This window comes from Rana temporaria, chromosome 9, assembly GCF_905171775.1.
Source record: "Rana temporaria chromosome 9, aRanTem1.1, whole genome shotgun sequence".
NCBI classification, from domain to species: domain Eukaryota; kingdom Metazoa; phylum Chordata; class Amphibia; order Anura; family Ranidae; genus Rana; species Rana temporaria.
Window position 1 is genome coordinate 124205776 of NC_053497.1, and position 20285 is coordinate 124226060.

The 20285-nt window shown below is 44.6% G+C and overlaps 1 protein-coding gene across 4 annotated transcripts in view; it reads left to right on the forward strand.

Annotated features, from left to right (window-relative positions):
* NTNG2 (netrin G2) overlaps nt 1–20285 on the forward strand; it is a 188140-nt gene that overhangs the window by 59816 nt on the left and 108039 nt on the right. The window lies entirely within an intron of this gene.

Consider the following 20285-nt stretch of genomic DNA (forward strand, 5'->3'; position numbering starts at 1 on the left):
CCATGCACCCCCTAATTTAAATATGACCCACCCCTTCCTGTCAAGGCCACGCCCCTTGCGATTTAAGACCCACCCTGAGTGGGGACACTAGTTCTGATGGCCTGGGGGGGGGGGGAATGGATTCCCTTAATTTGCATAGATTTCCTCTCACTTCCTTTTTGGCTATGGGACAGGAAGTAAAGGGAAATCTCTCCAATGGGACAGGGATGGTAAAAAATTTGAAGCAACGCCCCCCCCCACAGTTGCAGAATGCCAACCGCCCACATACTGGAAGCAGTGTGGCCGATTTATGGGGGCGCTAAACTAATTTGCCTAACAGTGTAGCGCAAGCCAGCGGGGACACTGTCTGTGCTGCCCCCCCCCTGCAAAGTGCTGCCCTAGGCCTGGGCCTTGTTGGCCTACGCTAGGATACAGCATTGGCTACAACATCCACACATGTAGGACACCCAACATTAGCGGTGATTTAATCTTCCAAGGTTCATACACTTTTGCACACTGGTACTGACTAGTATTCCAATGTTTCTCCTCTCCCTCAGTTTCTCTCCCTCATTCAGCTAATCATTAGCTGCTAATGTGACCTCAGTGCTGATGGAGAGGATCAGATGAGGGCCAAACAAGGATGCTTTGCAATCGTCCAGCGTCCTTCTTATCAACCAATGACATCCTTGGTTCTTAGGACACCGACGGCTAGACGTTTGTGATGCTCTCCATTAAAAACCTTTGGTTTTGTCTAACTAAAAGGCAGGCTTGATTCATTCGCTGGCCTTTTCCCCGACGGGGAGCTCTGCCCAATGTCTCCTGGGAGTGAGTGTTGATCCTCCCAGGAGACGCGCTGTGAGCATCATGCCTTCCGAAAATAGACGACGTGAGACTCGGCTGTTTACGGCGCTATACGGCGCCTGCTGTGTAGAGCTGACTGCGCAGGCGCCGTAAAAAGCCGAGTCCCACTTCGTGTATTTTCGGAAGGTGTGACGCGCTTTACCAGCACGTCAATCATCTTCGCCTTGTCTTAGGAACGCCTACTCCCCAGGCCAGAGAGAACCCGGAAGCCGGGTGAAAACTACAATAACACGGTAAGTACAGCGGGGGGGAAAAAAAAACCCAGCAAACTGCAGATGTCAGCAGTATGCTGGATCTAATAGTATATAGATTTTTTAGGGTGAACCCCCGCTTTAATTATAACGCACATACAGTCCAACTACTTTTATCTCTTCGCAGGCTGATTCCTAGTGCAGCTACCAAACACTGGAAAAATGGATAGCAGGATACAAAAAACACACAAAGACAGCGCTCGATGGGAATAGTACTTAAACTTTTATAGTCTTCAAGTAGGTAAAAAAAAAAAATATTACACTGAAGATAAAATCGATGTAGCTACATACACTTTAAAAATGGTGCAATACCAAACAGTAGCAAAAGCAGTCATAAAAACATGTAGCTAAGTATGATACTGGTATAAAAATGTGTACAACGATACCACTGCTGAATCCAGATGAGGAGAGGTTAACATCAGTCCGTCGGCATGTAGATGTCCCGTGAAGGGAACCATCACAACTCCCAGTGGATGGCTGTAGAATCCCAGGTTGATAGAGGGAAGTGATAGAGGGAAGTGTAACAGCCCTTGCGTGTGGCAGATAGTAAGGTCCCGCAGGCATGCAGATATATGAAGGCACAGCAAAGGAGCCCTTCAGATGGACACGGCAACCCCCGCCAGTGTCCATGACGTTACTGGATCTCCGACGGAATTCCCTGAAGACCCGGAAGCTGGCGGAGAGGTGAGTACCGATCAAAAGAATTTTGATCGATCAAAAAAAATAACGATTAATCGAGGAATTAATAGTTAATTTCCACAGCCCTAATTTTTAGGCATTTTGCCAAGGCACCCCGAAAGGAAACCTGAAGACACTCCAGAGTGAAAAAGGCTGATCTAGACAGCCTTGCTAAGCAGACCAGCCAAATTGCTGACCACACTGCTCTCTACTGCAGTTAGGTGGATCTCTACCCAAAAGGGGAAGTTCCGCTTTAAATCATCCTCCCTTCCTCTTCTGCCTTAGGCCCCATGTACACGGGACGCTGATAAACGTACGTTCCGAGGCAGTTGGACGCTTTATTCATCTGCCCCTGAACTCATTCAATGTTATCCTATGTGACCATGTACACAGTCTCGTTTATTGCCGTTTTTAGGCAGTTGTGTTTAACAGCATTTCTTTGAAAGCAAAAAAATGGGTTCAGACGCAGAAGATTTCCACGTTTCAGACGCCAAACGCAACTAAACGCGGAATGTAAACGTGGCAAAACGGACGTTTTAAACATGGGTTACTATCTGTCAAGTTTAATAATTTAGGAGCAGTTGTAAAAGCGTCCCGTGTACATGGAGCCTTACTTGGCATGCCATTTTGGAGGAGTGGGAGAGTGGGTACCTAGTTTTGACTTCCACTTGGATCGCCTAGGCCAGTGATGACGAACCGTGGCACCCCAGATGTTTTGGAACTACATTTACCATGATGCTCAACTACACTGCAGAGTGCGTGAGAATGATGGGAAATGTAGTTCCAAAATATCTGGGGTGCCAAGGTTTGCCATCACTGACCTAGGCGATCCCAGCAGAAGTTTTCCTCTCCCCCTCCCTCCCTGTATTCTTCTGGGACACATCACAGATCCCAGAAGACAAAAAAAATTCTTGTCGGAATTTTCGATCGTGTGTATGAGGCAATAAGTTGCACATGGATGAGTGAGTTTGGGGTGGAGGAACTGGACTGGCCTGCACAGAGTCCTGACCTGAACCTGATAGAACACCTTTGAGATGAATTAGAGTGGAGACTATGAGCCAAGTCTTCTCGTCCACATCAGTGTCTGACCTCAAAAATGGGCTTCTGGAAGAATGGTCAAACATTCCCATAGACACACTCCTCAACCTTGTGGACAACCTTTCCAGAAGAGTTGAAACTGTTATAGCTGCAAAGGGTGGGCCAACTCAATATTGAACCCTACAGACTAAAACGGGCATACTATTAAAGTTCACGTGCGTGTAAAGGCAGGCGTCCCAATACTTTTGGTAATAGAGTGTAGATGTGCATCTCTCTCACATATGTACATTGCAGAAAAAAGTGCCAAGTGCCTGTATAAGCAGCATTTTATGCTAAGTGTGCATGGGACCTAAAGGCTACATGCATTCTAATAGGAGAGAAAATTACAGAGTTGCTAAAATTACCAAATATAACCAATTATCACATTTACTCTTTCCTGCGAAAGACGAAGGTCTAATTTACAGATTAGCAGTTCTCCAATACACCACATCCTCACAACCAACTACGGAGAAGGTCGCCAAATATTACAATTTGCAACGCAATTTGCTATTTTGAGAAATAGTCTGTAATTGCCTAGGGCAGTGTGGTCAACATTCGATAACTGAGGGAGCCTCAGTGTCACCAAAAAATATTCTATTATTGAAATTCTACAGAAAGCTGTCAGACTGTAGACATTCTTGTAGACGCCATCTACAAGGTTTAGGAGTGTGTCTAAGGGAAAGTTTGACCATTCTTCCAAAAGGTTAGGTACTGATGTTGGACGAGAAGGCCTGTCTCATAGTCTCCGCTCTAAGTCATCCCAAAGTTGTTCTGTCAGGTTGACTCTGGACTCTGTGTCAAGTCAAGTTCCTCCACCTTAACTCGCTCATCCATGTCTTTATGGACCTTGCTTTGTGCACTGGTGCGCAGTCATGTTGCAACAGGAAGGGGCCATCCCCAAACTGTTCCCACAAAGTTGGGAGCATGAACTTGTCCAAAATGTCTTGGTATGCTGACGCCTTAAAGGGGTTGTAAAGCTTCATGTTTTCTTACCTTAATGCATCCTATCATTGGAAAGATTAATAGCAGCGCAGCCATTGGCTCCTGCTGCTGTCAATCAAATCCAGTGACGCGACCGCCGGGGGGGGGCAGTGCTCAGTCATATACACCACGGCTATGCACGCCGAGTGTATAACACAGGAGCACGCCCGCAAGGTAACCCCCTTAGGAGAGAGCTTCCCAGAGGGGGTAAGCTCTTGCGAGGAGGAGCCGAGGCAGCCGCCGTGGGACCCCAAAAAGAGGACGTTCGGGGCCACTCTGTGCAAAACGAACTGCACAGTGGAGGTAAGTATGACATGTTTGTTATTTAAAAAAAAAAAAAAAGAAACCTTTAGTGTCCCTTTAAGAGTTCCCTTTACTGAAACTAAGGGCCAAGCCCAACCCTTAAAAAACTCCCACACTATAATCTCTCATCCACCAAACGATATGGACCAGTGCACAAAGCAAGGTTCATAAAGACATGGATGAGCGAGTTTTGGGTGAAGGAACTTGACTGGCCTGCGCAGATTCCCTACCTCAAGCCAATATAAAACTTTTGAGACTGATCTATCTATCAATCTACCTTTGTTGCAGAGTGGTGTGGCGGCAATAACACACTTAGTACAGATGCAATTGAAAGTATTAAAGTAAAACAGTTCTGCGTAGCCTCTCTCTTCCACCCTTTCTGCCGCTCTGTTCTGCTTTTGGTTCCTGGGTCTTCTTTTCCCAGGAACTCTTCTATGCGCTTCGGGACCCTTCGGGATAAGACCGCACTATATTAAGATACCTCTCAACTCAACTGAACGGTTCACAACAAGACCTGTGGAATGAAGCACAACCGGGAACACTCAAGAATGACAGCAGCGTATAGTGGAGTAGGTTTCAGCGTCTATCTTAAGGGGCGGGAATGCCTCCTGGACGGTGCAAGCCCAAGTAGGGAGGTTTCTAGGAATAGTGACTTATGCTTCTCCTACTCATCTGGAACCTTTCCCTGCTAATACTGTCCCTGACAGATTGGTAACCTGTCCCTAGACTAGGAGGCCACACCCAGGAGCCAGGATTTTAAATAGACTCTGCCTGACCAAATATGACCACCAGAGTCACATGGGCTGTCAGCATCCAACCAGATCACTGCCCCAGGGAACCTGAAAACCACAGAAGAACCATGTTCCTCCTCACTTCCTCTCCGCGCTGCAGCTGTGGTTGAGTGCCATCTGCAGTGGAGAAAATAGACTGCACCTGCCTACATACCTTTCATCTACCTTGCGAAAGGAGTGCTTGGAAAGCCATTGCAGATGTTTGTGCTTAAGTCCAATATGTTTGTAAGTCGGAACAGCATGCGCAGAACGGCAGATACGTAGTTTTCCGATGTTTCGTCGAATGTGCCTGCCGTCGAAAAGTAGCCGTGCATGCGCAGAACGGCAGATACGTTGTTTTCCGATGTTCAGTCTAATGTGCCCGCCGTCGAAAAGGTCCCGTTGAATGTTACCCGCCGTCGAAAAGGTTCAATCGAATGTGCCCGCCGTCGAAAAGTGGCCACGCAGCCTCCCATTCGTAAGTAGGAGTCCTTCGCAAGTTGGATGTTCGTAACTCGGGGACTCCCTGTAATAGGCAAAGAGAGACAGCTTTGACAGGGAAGAGCACCTGTCAGCCTGGAATAGGTAGCTCAGTTGAAAAGTTCAACCGAGGAAAGGTACGTTTTGCCAAACATTGAAGAAGCTGTTTCTAAATGGCGAAGGGAAAGCCAAGAGACTGAACTTTGAGTATACTTACTTTTGCTAAATATAACTTGAATATACTGTAGATATATAAAATTGGTTTTACACTGAAATTTTAGTTTTTTTATAAAATTAGGTATTGGCAATGCAATGCGTTTAGATCCAAACAGAACTTTGCGGATCTCGTCTTCCCTGGTAGGACTATCTGTTGTCTGGATTTCAGATGGTTTATATGATTTTGGCTAATAATAGCACCCTGGACAGAAGAACTGCATCGGAGGATGTACCTGTGATAAATTTGGTGTCTTGCTGGTACACCTGGGCTGCAGCTGTGGCTTTTGCAGAGGCAATTATCTATATTTGAAGTTGAATGTGCAAAAACTGCAACATTCTTCATGAAAAACAGAGTGCGAAGACAACTGTGCCATGTTGTTAAAGCTGACTTGGCATGAAAAATATTCTAACAGCAAAATCTGCATTTTACAGGTAGCTGAAATATGTAAAATTTACCTGTGTTATGCTTTGTCATAAAGAACTTGTCCCTACCTTATTTGTGCCCCTCATTTATCACCGCATTTAACCAATGTCAGACTTCTAGTATAGCCCGGTTACTGCAGTTTTTTCTATACCAGTCATCTGATGTGTGATGTCAGCAGCCTCTTTCCTCCCCAGACAGAAGTTGCGTTGCAGGTCACCACATGGGTCTGAAGTTCCACACTGGTATGTTGATGTCCATTGGTATCCCAATAAAACATTCAAACAAAATATGTTTAGCCAATATGTTTCATTCCTGCCCTGCAGCTCCTGTAAACAAAGAGGCAGGCTGCAGGACAGGAATGACTGGCCCACAGCTCATTGGAGTACAAAAAAATAATAATAATACATACAGGTCAGTAATGAAACAATGTTAGGCCTACCCAATCTACAGTTCCCAACAGTGGCGGCTGGTGCTCAACATTTTTGGGGGGGCGCAAACGGGAAAAAAAATTGCAGCCTCACTGTGCCCATCAAATGCGGCCACTGTGCCATCAATTGTCACCACTGTGCCATGCCATCAAACGCAGCCACTGTGCCATGAATTGTCACCACTGTTCCATGCCATCAAATGCAGTCACTATGCCATACCATCAAACGCAGCCACTGTGCCATGAATTGTCACCACTGTTCCATGCCATCAAATGCAGCCACTGTGCCATGAATTGTCACCACTGTTCCATGCCATCAAATGCAGTCACTATGCCATGCCATCAAACGCAGCCACTGTGCCATCAATTCGCACCACTGCTCCATGCCATCAAATGCAGCCACTGTGCCATCAATTGTCACCACTGTGCCATGTCATCAAAAGCAGCCACTGTGCCATGCCATCAAACACAGCCACTGTGCCATCAATTGTCGCCACTGTGCCAATTGTCACCACTGTGCCAATTGTCACCACTGTGCCTTTTAATTGTCACCACTGTGCCCATTAATGCCGCTGTGCCTATTGTCCCCACTGTGCCTATTGTCGTCACTGTGCCCTTTAATTTTCGTCACTGTGCCCATTCATGCCGCTGTGCCAATTGTCCCCACTGTGCCTATTGTCGCCACTGTGCCTATTGATGTCACTGTGCCCTTCGTCGCCGCTGTGCCCCTTTCCCCCAGCCCCCTGCCCGGCACTTACCTTTACTGGAGTCAGCCATCCATGTCCTCGATGTCTTCTCCCGCCCTCGATGATGCTTTAGCCAATCAGGTTACCGTTAGCCAGAACCAGCCAACCTGATTGGCTGAGACGCCTGTCAGTCTTATCCAAGGAACGCACACCCCGTGCGTTCCGAGGATAAGCTTCCGGGGACCCGAGGGCTGTACTCGGAAAGCCTATCAGAGCCGCTGGCTCCGATAGACACTTCCGTACAGCCAACCAGCTGCTGTTATTCAGATGGTCGGCGCCTCATGTCCGGCCATCTGAATAGAACAGCACATCGGTGACAATAACATAGATTCGTGCAATGCATAAATCTATGTTATTAGACTCAGTGGCGGTGAGAGCCAGAGGGGGCGGCGCTCCAGCGCCCTCTATGGACGAACCGCCACTGGTTCCCAAAGGTGCATCTGCTGGGGCTCATGGAGCAACTACAAATGTCCTCACATGCCAAGCAATTACATAGGGCTTTGCACTTTAATGCAAAAAAAAAAAAATCATTCTACTCACTTGGCAATGTTACTTCTTTTAGACTGTAACAGAATAGACAAATTTGATTAATTTCCTTCTATCAGCTCACTTACAGTGCCTTGAAATCTTCCACATTTTGTCATGTTACAACCAAAAACGTAAATGTATTTTAATTGGGATTTTATGTGATAGACCAACACAAAGTGGCACATAATTGTGAGTGGAAGGAAAATGATAAAAGGTTTTCAACATTTTTTTTTACAAATAAATATGTGAAAAGTGTGGTGTGCATTTGTATTCAGCCCCCTTTACTCTGATACCCCCAACTAAGATCTAGTGGAACCAACTGCCTTTAGAAATGTGTGTAATTTAACCACTTCATTACTGGGCACTTAAACCCCCTTCGTGCCCAGACCAATTTTCAGCTTTCAGCGCTGACGCATTTTGAATGACAATTGCGCGGTCATACAACACTGTACCCAAATTATATTTTTATCATTTTTTTCCCACACATAGAGCTTTCTTTTGGTGGTATTTGATCATCTCTGCGATTTTTATTTTTTGCGCTATAATACAAAAAATATACAGAACATTTTGAAAAAAAAACACAATATTTTTTTACTTTTTGTTATAATAATATCTCAATAAAAAAAAATAAAATAAAATTCCCTCGGTTTAGGTCGATACGTATTCTTCTACATATTTTTGATAAAAAAAAAAAAAAAATCGCAATAAGCGTATATTGATTGGTTTGCGCAAAAGTTATAGCGCCTACAAAATAGGGGATAGATTTATGATTTTTTATTTTTTTTATTTTTTACTAGTAATTGCGGCGATCTGCGATTTTTTTTTTGTCAGGCCTGCGATATTGCGGCGGACGTATCGGACACTTTTGACACAATTTTGGGACCATTCACATTTATACAGCGATCAGTGCTATAAAATTGCACTAATTACTGTATAAATGTGACTGGCAGGGAAGGGGTTAACACTAAGGGGTGAGGAAGGGGTATAATGTATTCCCTGGGTGTGTTCTAACTGTGTGTGGGAGGGGGACTGACTGGGGGAGGTGACTGATGCTGTGTCCCTATGTACAAGGGACACAGATCGGTCTCATCTCTCCCTGACAGGACGTGGAGCTCTGTGTTTACACACAGAGCTCCACGTCCCTGCTGTCACCGCCGATCGGCTTCCCAGCGATGCGCCGGACACAGTGTTTCCCGGCTGCGCGCCCCCAGTGGCGCGCACAGGGAATGTAAACAACAGGACGTCCAGGGACGTCCACCCGGCACTTGAGAGCCGCGCTGTGGACGTCTTTTGTCTATAGCGCGGATCTCAAGTGGTTAATCTCAGTATAAATACAGCTTTTCTGTGAAGCCCTCAGAGGTTTGTTGGGGAACATTAGTGAACAAACAGCATCATGAAGGAACACACCAGACAGGTCAGGGATAAAGTTGTGGAGAAGTTTAAAGCAGGGTTAAGTTATAAAAAAATATCCCAAGCTTTGAACATCTCACAGAGCACTGTTCAATCCATCCTTCGAAAATAGAAAGAGTTTGGCACAACTGCAAACCTCCCAAGACATGGCCGTCCACCTAAACTGACATTCCAGACAACGAGAACATTAATCAGAGAAGCAGCCAAGAGGCTCATGGTAACTCTGGAAGAGCTGTAGAGATCCACAGCTCTGGTGGGAGAATCTGTCCAAAGGACATTAGTCGGGCACTCCCCCAATCAGACAAGAAGGAAGCCATTGTTGAAAGAAAGCCATAATAAGTTCAGTCTGCAGTTTTCCAGAAGCCATGTAGGGGACACAACATACATGTTGAAGAAGGTGCTCTGATCAGATGAGACCAAAATTGAACTTTTTGACCTAAAAGCAAAAGGCTATGTCTGGTGGAAAACTAACAATGCACATCACCCTGAACACATCATCCACACCGTGAAACATGGTGGTGGTAGCATCATGTTAAGGGGATGCTTTTCTTTAGTAGGGTCAGATTTGATGGGAAGATGAATGGAGCCAAATACAGGGCAATCTTAGAAGAAAACCTGTTAGAGTCTACAAAAGACTTGAGACTGGGGCAGAGGTTCCCCCTCCGGCATGACAACGACCCTAAACATACAACCAGAGGTACAATAGAATGGTTTAGATCAGGGATCTGCAAAGTTCAACCCTTCAGCTGTTGCAGAACTACACATCCCATGAGGCATTGTAACACTCTGACATTCACAGAAATGACTAGGCATGATGGGAATTGTAGTTTCTGAACAACTGGAGGGCCAAAGTTTGGAGACCCTTGGTTTAGATCAAAGCATATTCATGTGTTAGAATGGGCCAATCAAAGTCCAGACCTAAACCCAATTGAGAATCTGAGGCAAGACTTAAAAATCACTGTTCACAGATACTCTCCATCCAATCTGACAGAGCTTGAGCTATTTGCAAAGAAGAATGGGCAAAAATGTCACTCTCTAGATGTGCAAAGCTGGTAGAGACATCCCCAAAAAGACTTGCAGTTGTAATTGCAGAGAAAGGTGGTTCTACAAAGTATTGACTCAGGGGGGCTGAATACAAATGCATGCCACATTTTTCACATATTTATTTGTACAAAATGTTAAAAACAATTTTTAATTTTTCTTCCACTTCGCAATTATGTGCCACTTTGTGTTGGTCTATCACATACAATCCCAATAAAATAAATGTATGTTTTTGCTTGTAACATGACAAAAGTGGAAAATTTCAAGGGGTGTGAATACTTTTTCAAGGCACTGTATACTAACAGGGTTCCCCCTAGAAGTTTGGGGTCTTTGCTTACAACATAACCCACAAATGGAAATACCGAGAGACTACACCGTTGTCTATCTGTACTTTCTACTATGTATGGCTTTATCTTTAATAATTATAATGTTATCGCCATGGCTATTGAAATTGCTCACCTCTAAAGATAGGACATGAGTCTGTATCGTTTTTTCCTAATTAACTGTTGTACACGTAACATGAATGACCTATGTGGTCACTGTACTGTGTACTGCCATGTATGCATAATTGTTTCATATATTTTCATATTCAAAAACTCCTAACTGCGGCATTAAAGATGAGTTGTCTCCCATACTGCCTGACCACTATTCATCAATATATAAGTATCCCAAGACACAAATTGGAGTGTAATGGCCATAGCAGCCTTTTATTAACAAAATGTATAAATAACATTAATATTAAATGCAATAGGAATAAAGACCCAAGGTTCTTGCTGGCAATTTTTATTTATTATTTATTTACTGATTACCCGTAAGGTAGGCCTCCAGCCACACAACACGACTCAGGGACAGTTGCACCAACAACCGCAGATACATCCATGAACTCCAGTTGACTGTCACCAAACCATGCAAAATAAGGGGAACCATACCTAAGACATACCTAAGACAGGTTTCTACCAATTTACATTTTATCAAAATGACACCCTTCAAGGACCTTGTAACCCCTACAGCTGCTATGGATATCCAGATTAAAAAGCGTGTAACAGTCTACGGCAGAATAACAATAACAAACTTAAAAAGGGGAGCGATGAATGGGAAGATTTCCCGACGCCAGCTATATTCTGACTGAAGACCTACTAAAACCTTCTTTCAAAGCCTACTCTGAAGCCCCTTTCTGTTCTGTCTGACCCACCAATCAGGTAAGTACCCCTGACCCCAAGCAGGGCCATTTGAAGGAATTTGGGGGCCCCAAGCAAAAGAGGGGCCCCCAAGCACACCCCCACGCACACAAAGCCTACGTTAGGCCTATGTTTTTCTATTCTCACCTCACCTTCTTCCCTGTAGGCTGCCGCTGTAGCGTGGCCGAGCTCCTCTTCCTCCTGTCAGTCCGGTGTTCTATCATTATGGATCCCCTATCAGATAGTGCCCAGGCCAGGCCGGGCCGGGTACCGCGCGGTACAGGAGATTCAGTTTCCTGTGTTCCCGGCCGGACTGAAAGGAAGTGAGCACTCAGTGTGCACTTCCTGTCAGTCCGGCCAGGAACAGGAAACTAAATCTCCTGTACCACGCGTGGTACCTGGCCGGACTGACAGGACTCCAGGAGGAAGGAAGAGGAGCTCGCCCACGCTACAGCCTGGGAAGGGGAAGTTGGGGGCCCCAGGCCAGCTCGGGGCCCCAAGCAATTGTTTGTTTTGCCTGTCCTGTAGCAACAGGCCTGACCCCAAGTTTTCTTTTAACTTCAAAATCCCCTTCTATGCCAAACCCCTTTTTAACCCAGTTATGTAGGCCCTACATCTATGTATCTCCTTATTTGCTCCAGGCCTAACTATAAAAAAGCATCTACACCAGTCAGCAGCTGGTTGTTGTGCTTCATCCCTTGATGTTCTTTTTTTATATCAAGCAATGATTGTGGGGGTCCTTTTGAGCCTATGAAAGGTGTTGGGAAAACCTAAGGATTTAGCTTGAACTTTTTTTTATTTCAACTTCCTGCTGTGGTGCTCCTTTTCTTACTTTCTCCTCCAGTTTCAGTCCAAATTCTGGGGTGTATATTGAGGAGCACCTAGTACAAAAGTTCATATCACTCAAAGGTCTTTGTGAAATGCTTGACCAAGAGAATCAAATACAGGCAGCGCATTTCAGGGCAAAGGCCTCCCCCTTCTCAGAGCTTGAGCAGTGGATGTTGTAATGCCCCATACACACAATCGGAAATTCCGACAGCAAAAGTCCGATGTGAGCTTTTGAACGGAAATTCCGACCGTGTGTACGCTCCATCGGACTTTTGCTGTCGGAATTTCCGCCAACAAAAGATTGAGAGCTGGTTCTCAAATTTTCAGACGGGGAAATCTGATCGTCTGTAGCAATTCCGACACGCAAAATTCCGACACATGCTCGGAAACAATTCGACGCATGCTCAGAAGAATTAAAATTCATTTTTCCCGGCTCGTCGTAGTGTTGTATGTCGCCTCGTTCTTGATGGTCGAAAGATCAGAGAACTTTTGTGTGACCGTGTGTATGCAAGCCAAGCTTGAGCGGAATTCCTTTGAAAAAACCATCCAAGGTTTTTCTGATGGAAAATCCGTTTGTGTGTACGCGGCATTAGAGTCATGATCAGATGCAAATTGGCAACCCTATGTTATGTCTTTAATAAGACTGTCAAATCTATAAACTGCCGACAGGGTTTAGTCAAAGGCAGCTGTGGAATCCTTTCCATATGTAAGTACTACCAACATAGTACCAAAACACTGCACCTCAACATTGTCACACCATTTTGGTAGAAACAAAACCATCTTGGGGATCCACACCTCCCGTCCATTGCGCCCATCATATTTTATGGAATTAAGGATGCAGTGGTGGCAAATTAAACGTGGAAATAAACTTTATAGGCATACTGTATATCTACAGGCAATGACAACTATTTGAAAAGAATTCCTAATTATTTTTCTTATTTTAATTTAGGTTTAGCTAGATTAGTGACAGCCTGTGCTGTGTGACTGCTGAGGGCTCTCTTTAGAAATCAGAGCCCAGTACATGGAAAGCAGCCATGCTTTTGAGTGTTGATAAGACTTATGATTTATTTGAGGTAGTTTGACAGATGAAAGCTTAGTATGGAAGCACATGACTCAGTAGATCATCTGTTGTGTTTAATATGTGAAATAAATGTGACCTAAGTGAAAATTTTTACTTTTCAGTTTTAAAGGGAACCTGTAGTGAGAGACGTATGGAGCCTGCATTTTCCAACCCTTTATTGTTCCTCCAATCTTGTTAATTCAAAGGATTCAGTACTTTCTAAACCACTGACTTCACTTTGACTTTCGGGTTGCTGGTCCCAGGTCGTTGTCGGAAAGTACTAAAGTCAGAGACCTCCGGGGCCAATGGTATTTCAAAAGCAATGGCAGCCTTCATATGCTCCCAGTACAGCTTTCCTTTAATACGTGATGCAAACAATATTTTGTAGATAAGAAAAATAAAAGAACAATAGCATTTGAAAGACGGTTTGACAGGATGGTAAGCAAAATTTGGGAATTTGGCTAACATAAACATTGCAGTAAATTCCTGAATAATGCATTGAGGTCCGATTCATCAGGATGTTGACAGTGCTTCTAAATAGGCTGGAGCCTCTTGTTTGATGATACTATACAGTTCACCTAACAACTACAGATGCCAGAGTTTAGAACCTGGCCCGTGTTTTAAACAGCTCCAATTTAAAGGCATCACTTAGCGGGAATAATAAAAGGTGTGTAGGCAGGTAGCCTACTGTATGTATAGTCAGCACCCGGCTATCCAGGTCAGGAGTTAATGTTTTTTCCCCGTTATGTTCACAGGCTTTCATTGTGGTCCAGCCTCCCTCCCATATTCTATAATAGGGAAGAGGTCTGGATCATAAGGGAGCTCCAGGGAATGCATGAATAAAACTCATGGGGAATCTACACTTAAAGCCGCCTACACACGGTCGTTCCAAACCGATGAGAATGGTCCGACGGGCCATTTCCATCGGTTCACCGCTGAAGTGGCCTGATGGTCTGATGTGCGTACACACCATCGTTCCAAAAACCGATCGGGTCAGAATGTGGTGACGTCAAACACACGACGTGCTGAATAAAACGAAGTTCAATGCTTCCAAGCATGCGTCGACTTGATTTTGAACCGATGCTTTCTGTACTAACCATCGGTTTGGACCGATCGGGCAGCGGTCCATCGGTTCGATTTTGAAGAATGTTTTAAAATCTTGAACCGAAGGAAAACAGACCGATGGGCTATACACGCGGTCGATTTGGACAGATGAAACTGAACCTCGGTCCAATCTCATCGGTTTTGTCCGACCGTGTGTACGCGGCCTAAGACTTGCTGGGACCTTTGGGCTTCCTGAAAAGCCGAAGAGGCTTTCCTCTGAGAGACTTCACCTGTGCAGGTAACCTGGGGCAGCCACAGTTAGGATCAGTTAGGAACAACATTTTGTTACAGATTATGTGCTGGTAAGTTTCAGTAAATGTGGATTTAGCTGTTCTGAGCCTGGTTTGCAGTTATCCCAAGGGGTGCATGTGAGGTCTAAGCATACAACTAAGTAACTTGAGTCTATAACCATAGGATGAGATATATGCAACAACACTACAGGTTCATGAATGATTGCGAAGAGAAACAGCAACCAGTCATTGGCATGGTACCCGATAGGTGACAGGTAGCGAGGGGGTCGGTGCTTGGACTATTTGCCTGGTCACTTGGTAGGGAAGGAGCGAAATGATCTGAGAACATGCATGAGCATGCATTAGGTGCTTGGCGGGACTCCATTCTGTTACTGGGAGTGAGGTAACAGAGGTACACTGACTGGTGGAGTGGACAGTGGCTCCGCTTGCTCCTCTAAATGCAACACATACAATAGCACGAGTGTGTAAAAGATTTTAGAAAGAACTTTAATGAGGAACTCCATATCCTGGGTACTGCACATACATGGCTTATCATTTAGTTGGGAGACCATCTGAATATTTGACTTTTCACATGGCCTCAGCTCCTGCAAAGTATTGTCCCTCACAAGGGTTAGCGACCCCCCTGTTCAATGCCTAGCGTAGTCCAAGAGCCCACCCCGGGGTGAACCTCTCATGTGACCTTTGCTTGGTGCCCAACGAGAGAGGAAAACATGGAGGACGTGAGGAAACACCAGTCTACCCCTGCCCCCCCCTTACATGTTTACGTAATGTCATCAGAGGAAATAGGATGATAGATGTTGCTGGTGATACTACAATAATGCAGTAGAAAGTAAAAATGCACCCAACTGATAGGAAGTATATTTTCCTATCAGGTGAATGCAAAAACTTGGTATTCAAGACTCATTGTACATCATTTCCAATCATTATATAGACTTTTCTCTTGATCCTTTAAAAACCACTTCAGTCTCATTCCCATGAGAATCATCACAGACATAGCATAGAATACATATGATCTTTATTTCATTACAGGTGGAAATGTCTTGCTAAGTGGTGTTAGACGGATCAGTCTGTTAAATGCGGTTTTGTGGGGATCTGTAAAAATCCGGCACTACCCGAGGCGCTTGGAGCTGTAGAAAATATGCCCTTAGAGTGGGTTCATTTTAAGCCCAGTTGAACATCTAAATACATTCCGGGTGCATTATTACAAAACTGTGCAAAGTCCTACAGTCTGTTTTTGTAGCCACCCTGCCCTACACAGAGGTGACTATTTAAATTTAGTGTGCCTGGGTGGTAGATAACTCATGCTAGGGTGCTACATTTTCTATAAAAAATAGACATAGCCTGAGTAGAAAAGCATGTCCCCTGTCAGCATGCTTCAAAGTAGAACCCTTGTTCTTTTGTAGAGCACAGCACACTTCCTGATAAACCAGAGCTAGAGATCTGCAATAAGCAAGGAACATGAGCTTTGCTGACAGCAGGGCTGTACTGAGTTGGGAGTATGTCCTCTGCATTGAGGACACTATCCCAAAAGAGAGCAAGGGTCGTGCAGCATGCTGACAGGGGACAGGCTTATCTACTCAGGTTGTGTCTACTTTCTAAAAAATGAACTGTTAGGCTCCATGCACACTGAAGCTGATAAAAGCTATAAAAAAACGCCAGTAGCTTTGCAGGGAGCCTTTCAACGGTTTTTAGCGTTTTTGCAATAGCTTTAATCATCGTTTTTCAATGTAGCTTTTTTTTTTTTTTAGCGTTTTTCTGCGTTTTGCGTTTTTGAGCGTTTTTCCCGCCAAAAAACTGCAATTTGAACGCAAATTTCGGGCATTCAGAAAAAAAGCCAATAAACTCCAAAGCTCATTAACACTAAAAAACGCCCGGGTGTGCATGGGCACATAGGCTAACATAGAGTTCAATTTATGGGCTTTAAAAAAAAAAAGCCAAAATGCCAATAAACTGCAGTTTATCAGCTTCAGTGTGCATGGAGCCTAAGACATTAACCCTAGGTTCACACCCATGAGTTTTTTAGTGTGATTTGCAGAAATGCACTACAGTCCATTTAACATGGTTTCCTATGGTACACGTTCACATCTATGCGTATTTCAGCCGATGCATTTCTGGAAAGGGTCATTGGCTGTTTTCCCACAGGAGATTGTTGTAATAGACTTCATGGACCCGCACCAAAAAAATATTTTGCATTTCTGATGCGTTTTTTTTCTCCGTTAACAAACTGTGTATAGCTGGTTATTAAAGGGGTTGTAAAGGTACAATTTTTTTTTCCTAAATAGCTTCCTTTACCTTAGTGCAGTCCTCCTTCACTTACCTCATCCTTCCATTTTGCTTTTAACTACAGGAGAGTCAGGATGCCCACTAACACACAGCTCCTATCTGCAACGTAGAGAGTGTCCTGACTCTCCTATATTCCAAGGGAGGGGGCGAGCACGACACTCCACATCAGGGAGAAATCCTTGCATTACTGTGCGGAGTTACAGACAGAAGAACAGGAAGTGAGGATTTCTCAGAAGAAATAAGGACATTTAACCACTTCCCTCCCGGCTCATTGTAAAATGATGCCGGCAGGGACCCTCTCTCGATCCGGGTGGATGTCATATGACGTCCTGTGTTTCCGGCGTTCTAGGGCGCGCGACCCGGCGCGGGTGCCCGGCTGCCACGATTGCCGGTAATCAGGGCAGGAGTGTGGATCTGTGTGTGTAAACACACAGATCCACCTCCTGTCAGCGGTGAGGAGACCAATGTGTGTTCCCAGTACAGAGGAACACACATCGGTCTCCTCCCCTTGTGAGTCCCCTCCCCCTTACAGTTAGAACACACCTTAAGAAACATATTAACCCCTTCAGCGCCCCCTAGTGGTTAACCCCTTCCCTGCCAGTCACATTTACACAGTAATCAGTGCATATTTATAGCATTAATCGCTGTATAAATGTGAATGGTCCCAAAAACGTGTCAAAAGTGTCCGATGTGTTCGTCGCAATGTCACGGTCACAGTAAAAAAAAAAAAAAAATCGCAAACTAGTAAAAAAATTAATAAAAAAAAAATATCACCTATTTTGTAGAGGCTATAACTTTTGCGCAAACCAATCAATAAACGCTTATTGCGATTTTTTTTTTTACCAAAAATATGTAGAAGAATACGTATCGGCCTAAACTGAGGAAAAAAAAGTTGTTGTTTTTTAAATTGTAATATTGTGTTTTTTTTTAAATTGTCGCTCTTCTTTTGTTTATAGCGCAAAAATTAAAAACCGCAGAGATGATCAAATACCACCAAACGAAAGCTCTATTTGTGGGGGGGAAAAACATAAAGATTTAGTTTGGGTACAGAGTTGCATGACTGCGCAATTGTCATTCAAAGTGCAACAGCGCTAAAAACTAAAAATTGGTCTGGGCAGGAAGGGAGTGAAAATGCCCTGTATGGAAGGGGTTAAAAGCAAAAATCGAAGAATGAGGTAAGTGAAGGAGGACTGCACTAAGGTAAAGAAAGCTATTTAGGAAAAAAAATTGTGCAGTTCCAATGCTAGGTGGGAGATGAGACGATGGTCGTAAAGTGTCCAGAGCCTTGGTAAAAAAAATCCCAGGACCAGCAGTTGCTGGGTACAGCCTTCCATAGACAGCAATTAGAAGATGCGACTCTACACGGTAATGCTTTGGGAGTTATGTAAAACATCTGCATGGATGTATGTTCTGAGAGCAGATGGTCTGCGTTTCAAGCATATGTCCATATGCATGCTTAATGCAGCCACCGGCTCAAAACCATTGCTGTCTGTGGATAGCTGTATGTACTAGCTGTAGGTCCCGGGAAAGGTATTGCAGAGGCCCTCTTACATTTATGTGCATAAGCCCTTATAGACCTTGATTTTCTGCATGACATGTTGGGAAGGATGGCTCTTTAATGGAGAGTAATTACATGTTAAAAAAACAAAAGTGACGCTGTTCCTGCAGGTTGCCAACTGCCACTGCCCTCCTATTTTATGGGTTAGTTGACACTTGTACACAAACTATAACTGTGCTGCATGCGTTACAGTTAACTGTGAGGAAGGTGCATTTATCTTTGCCATTAATATGTGTTGAGTTTAGGGGTGTAACTACTATGCTTGGGGCCCCATAGCATTGTTTTTGCCATGAATATGTATTGAGTTTAGGGGTGTAACTACTATGCTTGGGGCCCCATAGCATTGTTTTTGCCATGAATATGTATTGAGTTTAGGGGTGTAACTACTATGCTTGGGGCCCCATAGCATTGTTTTTGCCATGAATATGTATGGAGTTTAGGGGTGTAATTACTATGCTTGTGGCCCCATAGCATTGTTTTTGCCATGAATATGTATTGAGTTTAGGGGTGTAATTACTATGCTTGGGGCCCCATAGCATTGTTTTTGCCATGAATATGTATGGAGTTTAGGGGTGTAACTACTATGCGTGGGGCCCCATAGCATTGTTTTTGCCATGAATATGTATTGAGTTTAGGGGTGTAACTACTATGCGTGGGGCCCCATAGCATTGTTTTTGCCATGAATTTGTATTGAGTTTAGGGGTGTAACTACTATGCGTGGGGCCCCATAGCATTGTATTTGCCATGAATATGTGTTAAGTTTAGATTAGGGTGACCAGACATCCCCAGTTTCAGGGGACAGTCCCCGGATTGAGGACACTGTCCCCGGACCAAGTCTGTCCCTGGCTTTGTCCCCGGATTGGATTTGAACAGGGGCTAGGGCAATTTCAAAGACATTCAGTGCAGAATAAAAAAATAATAATTCTGAATTACACACCTCTACTCCGCCGCTTCTACTAGCTTTGGGGGGGGGGGGGGGGTGTATTATTTTTCCATTATCTGTGCCTCTTTCTGATGATCATGTGCTGGTTAGAGCGGAGGGAATATTTCCGCTAGGTGTCGCCTCCGTAGTTTTCCCCGTTGAGTATGCAAATTATCTAGATACGCAAATTCCCGAACGTACGCGCGGTCGACGCAGTGACGTTTACGTTAGGTTTGCCCGGCGTAAAATTGCCCCTGCTATATGAGGGGCAACCAATGTTAAGTATGGCCGTCGTTCCCGCGTCGAAATTTAAAAATTTACGTTGTTTGCGTAAGTCGTCCGTGAATGGGGCTGGACGCCATTTACGTTCACGTCAAAACCAATGACGTCCTTGCGACGTCATTTGGAGCAATGCACCCTGGGATATTTTTCAGATGGCGCATGCGCAGTACGTTCGGCGCGGGAACACGCTTAATTTAAATAATACACGCCCCCTACCCGCCTAATTTGAATTATCCGGGCTTGCGCCGGGTGATTTACGCTACGCCGCCGCAACTTTACACGCAAGTGCTTTGTGAATAAAGCACTTGCCTATAAAACTAGCGGCGGCGTAACGTAAATGAGATACGTTACGCCCACACAGTTTTGCGCGATTCTACGAGAATCTGGGCCAAAGTATCTACATCAAGGACAGGTAGCAGAAGAGCTGTCAACATAGTCAGCCACGTATTAGGGACCATTGCTGTGCATTAAGGATGCCATTCATCCTTGGTCTCCAGGGGAAATGCGTCCCTAGCAGTGAGTATGGAGCAGAGGCATGCTCACTGTTGATCAGTGATGAGCTCAGGTGTGTTTGGATTGGATAAAAATAAGGGAAAACAATCAGCGCAAACAACCAATATGAATGAACAAAATTAAATGCTAGCTGA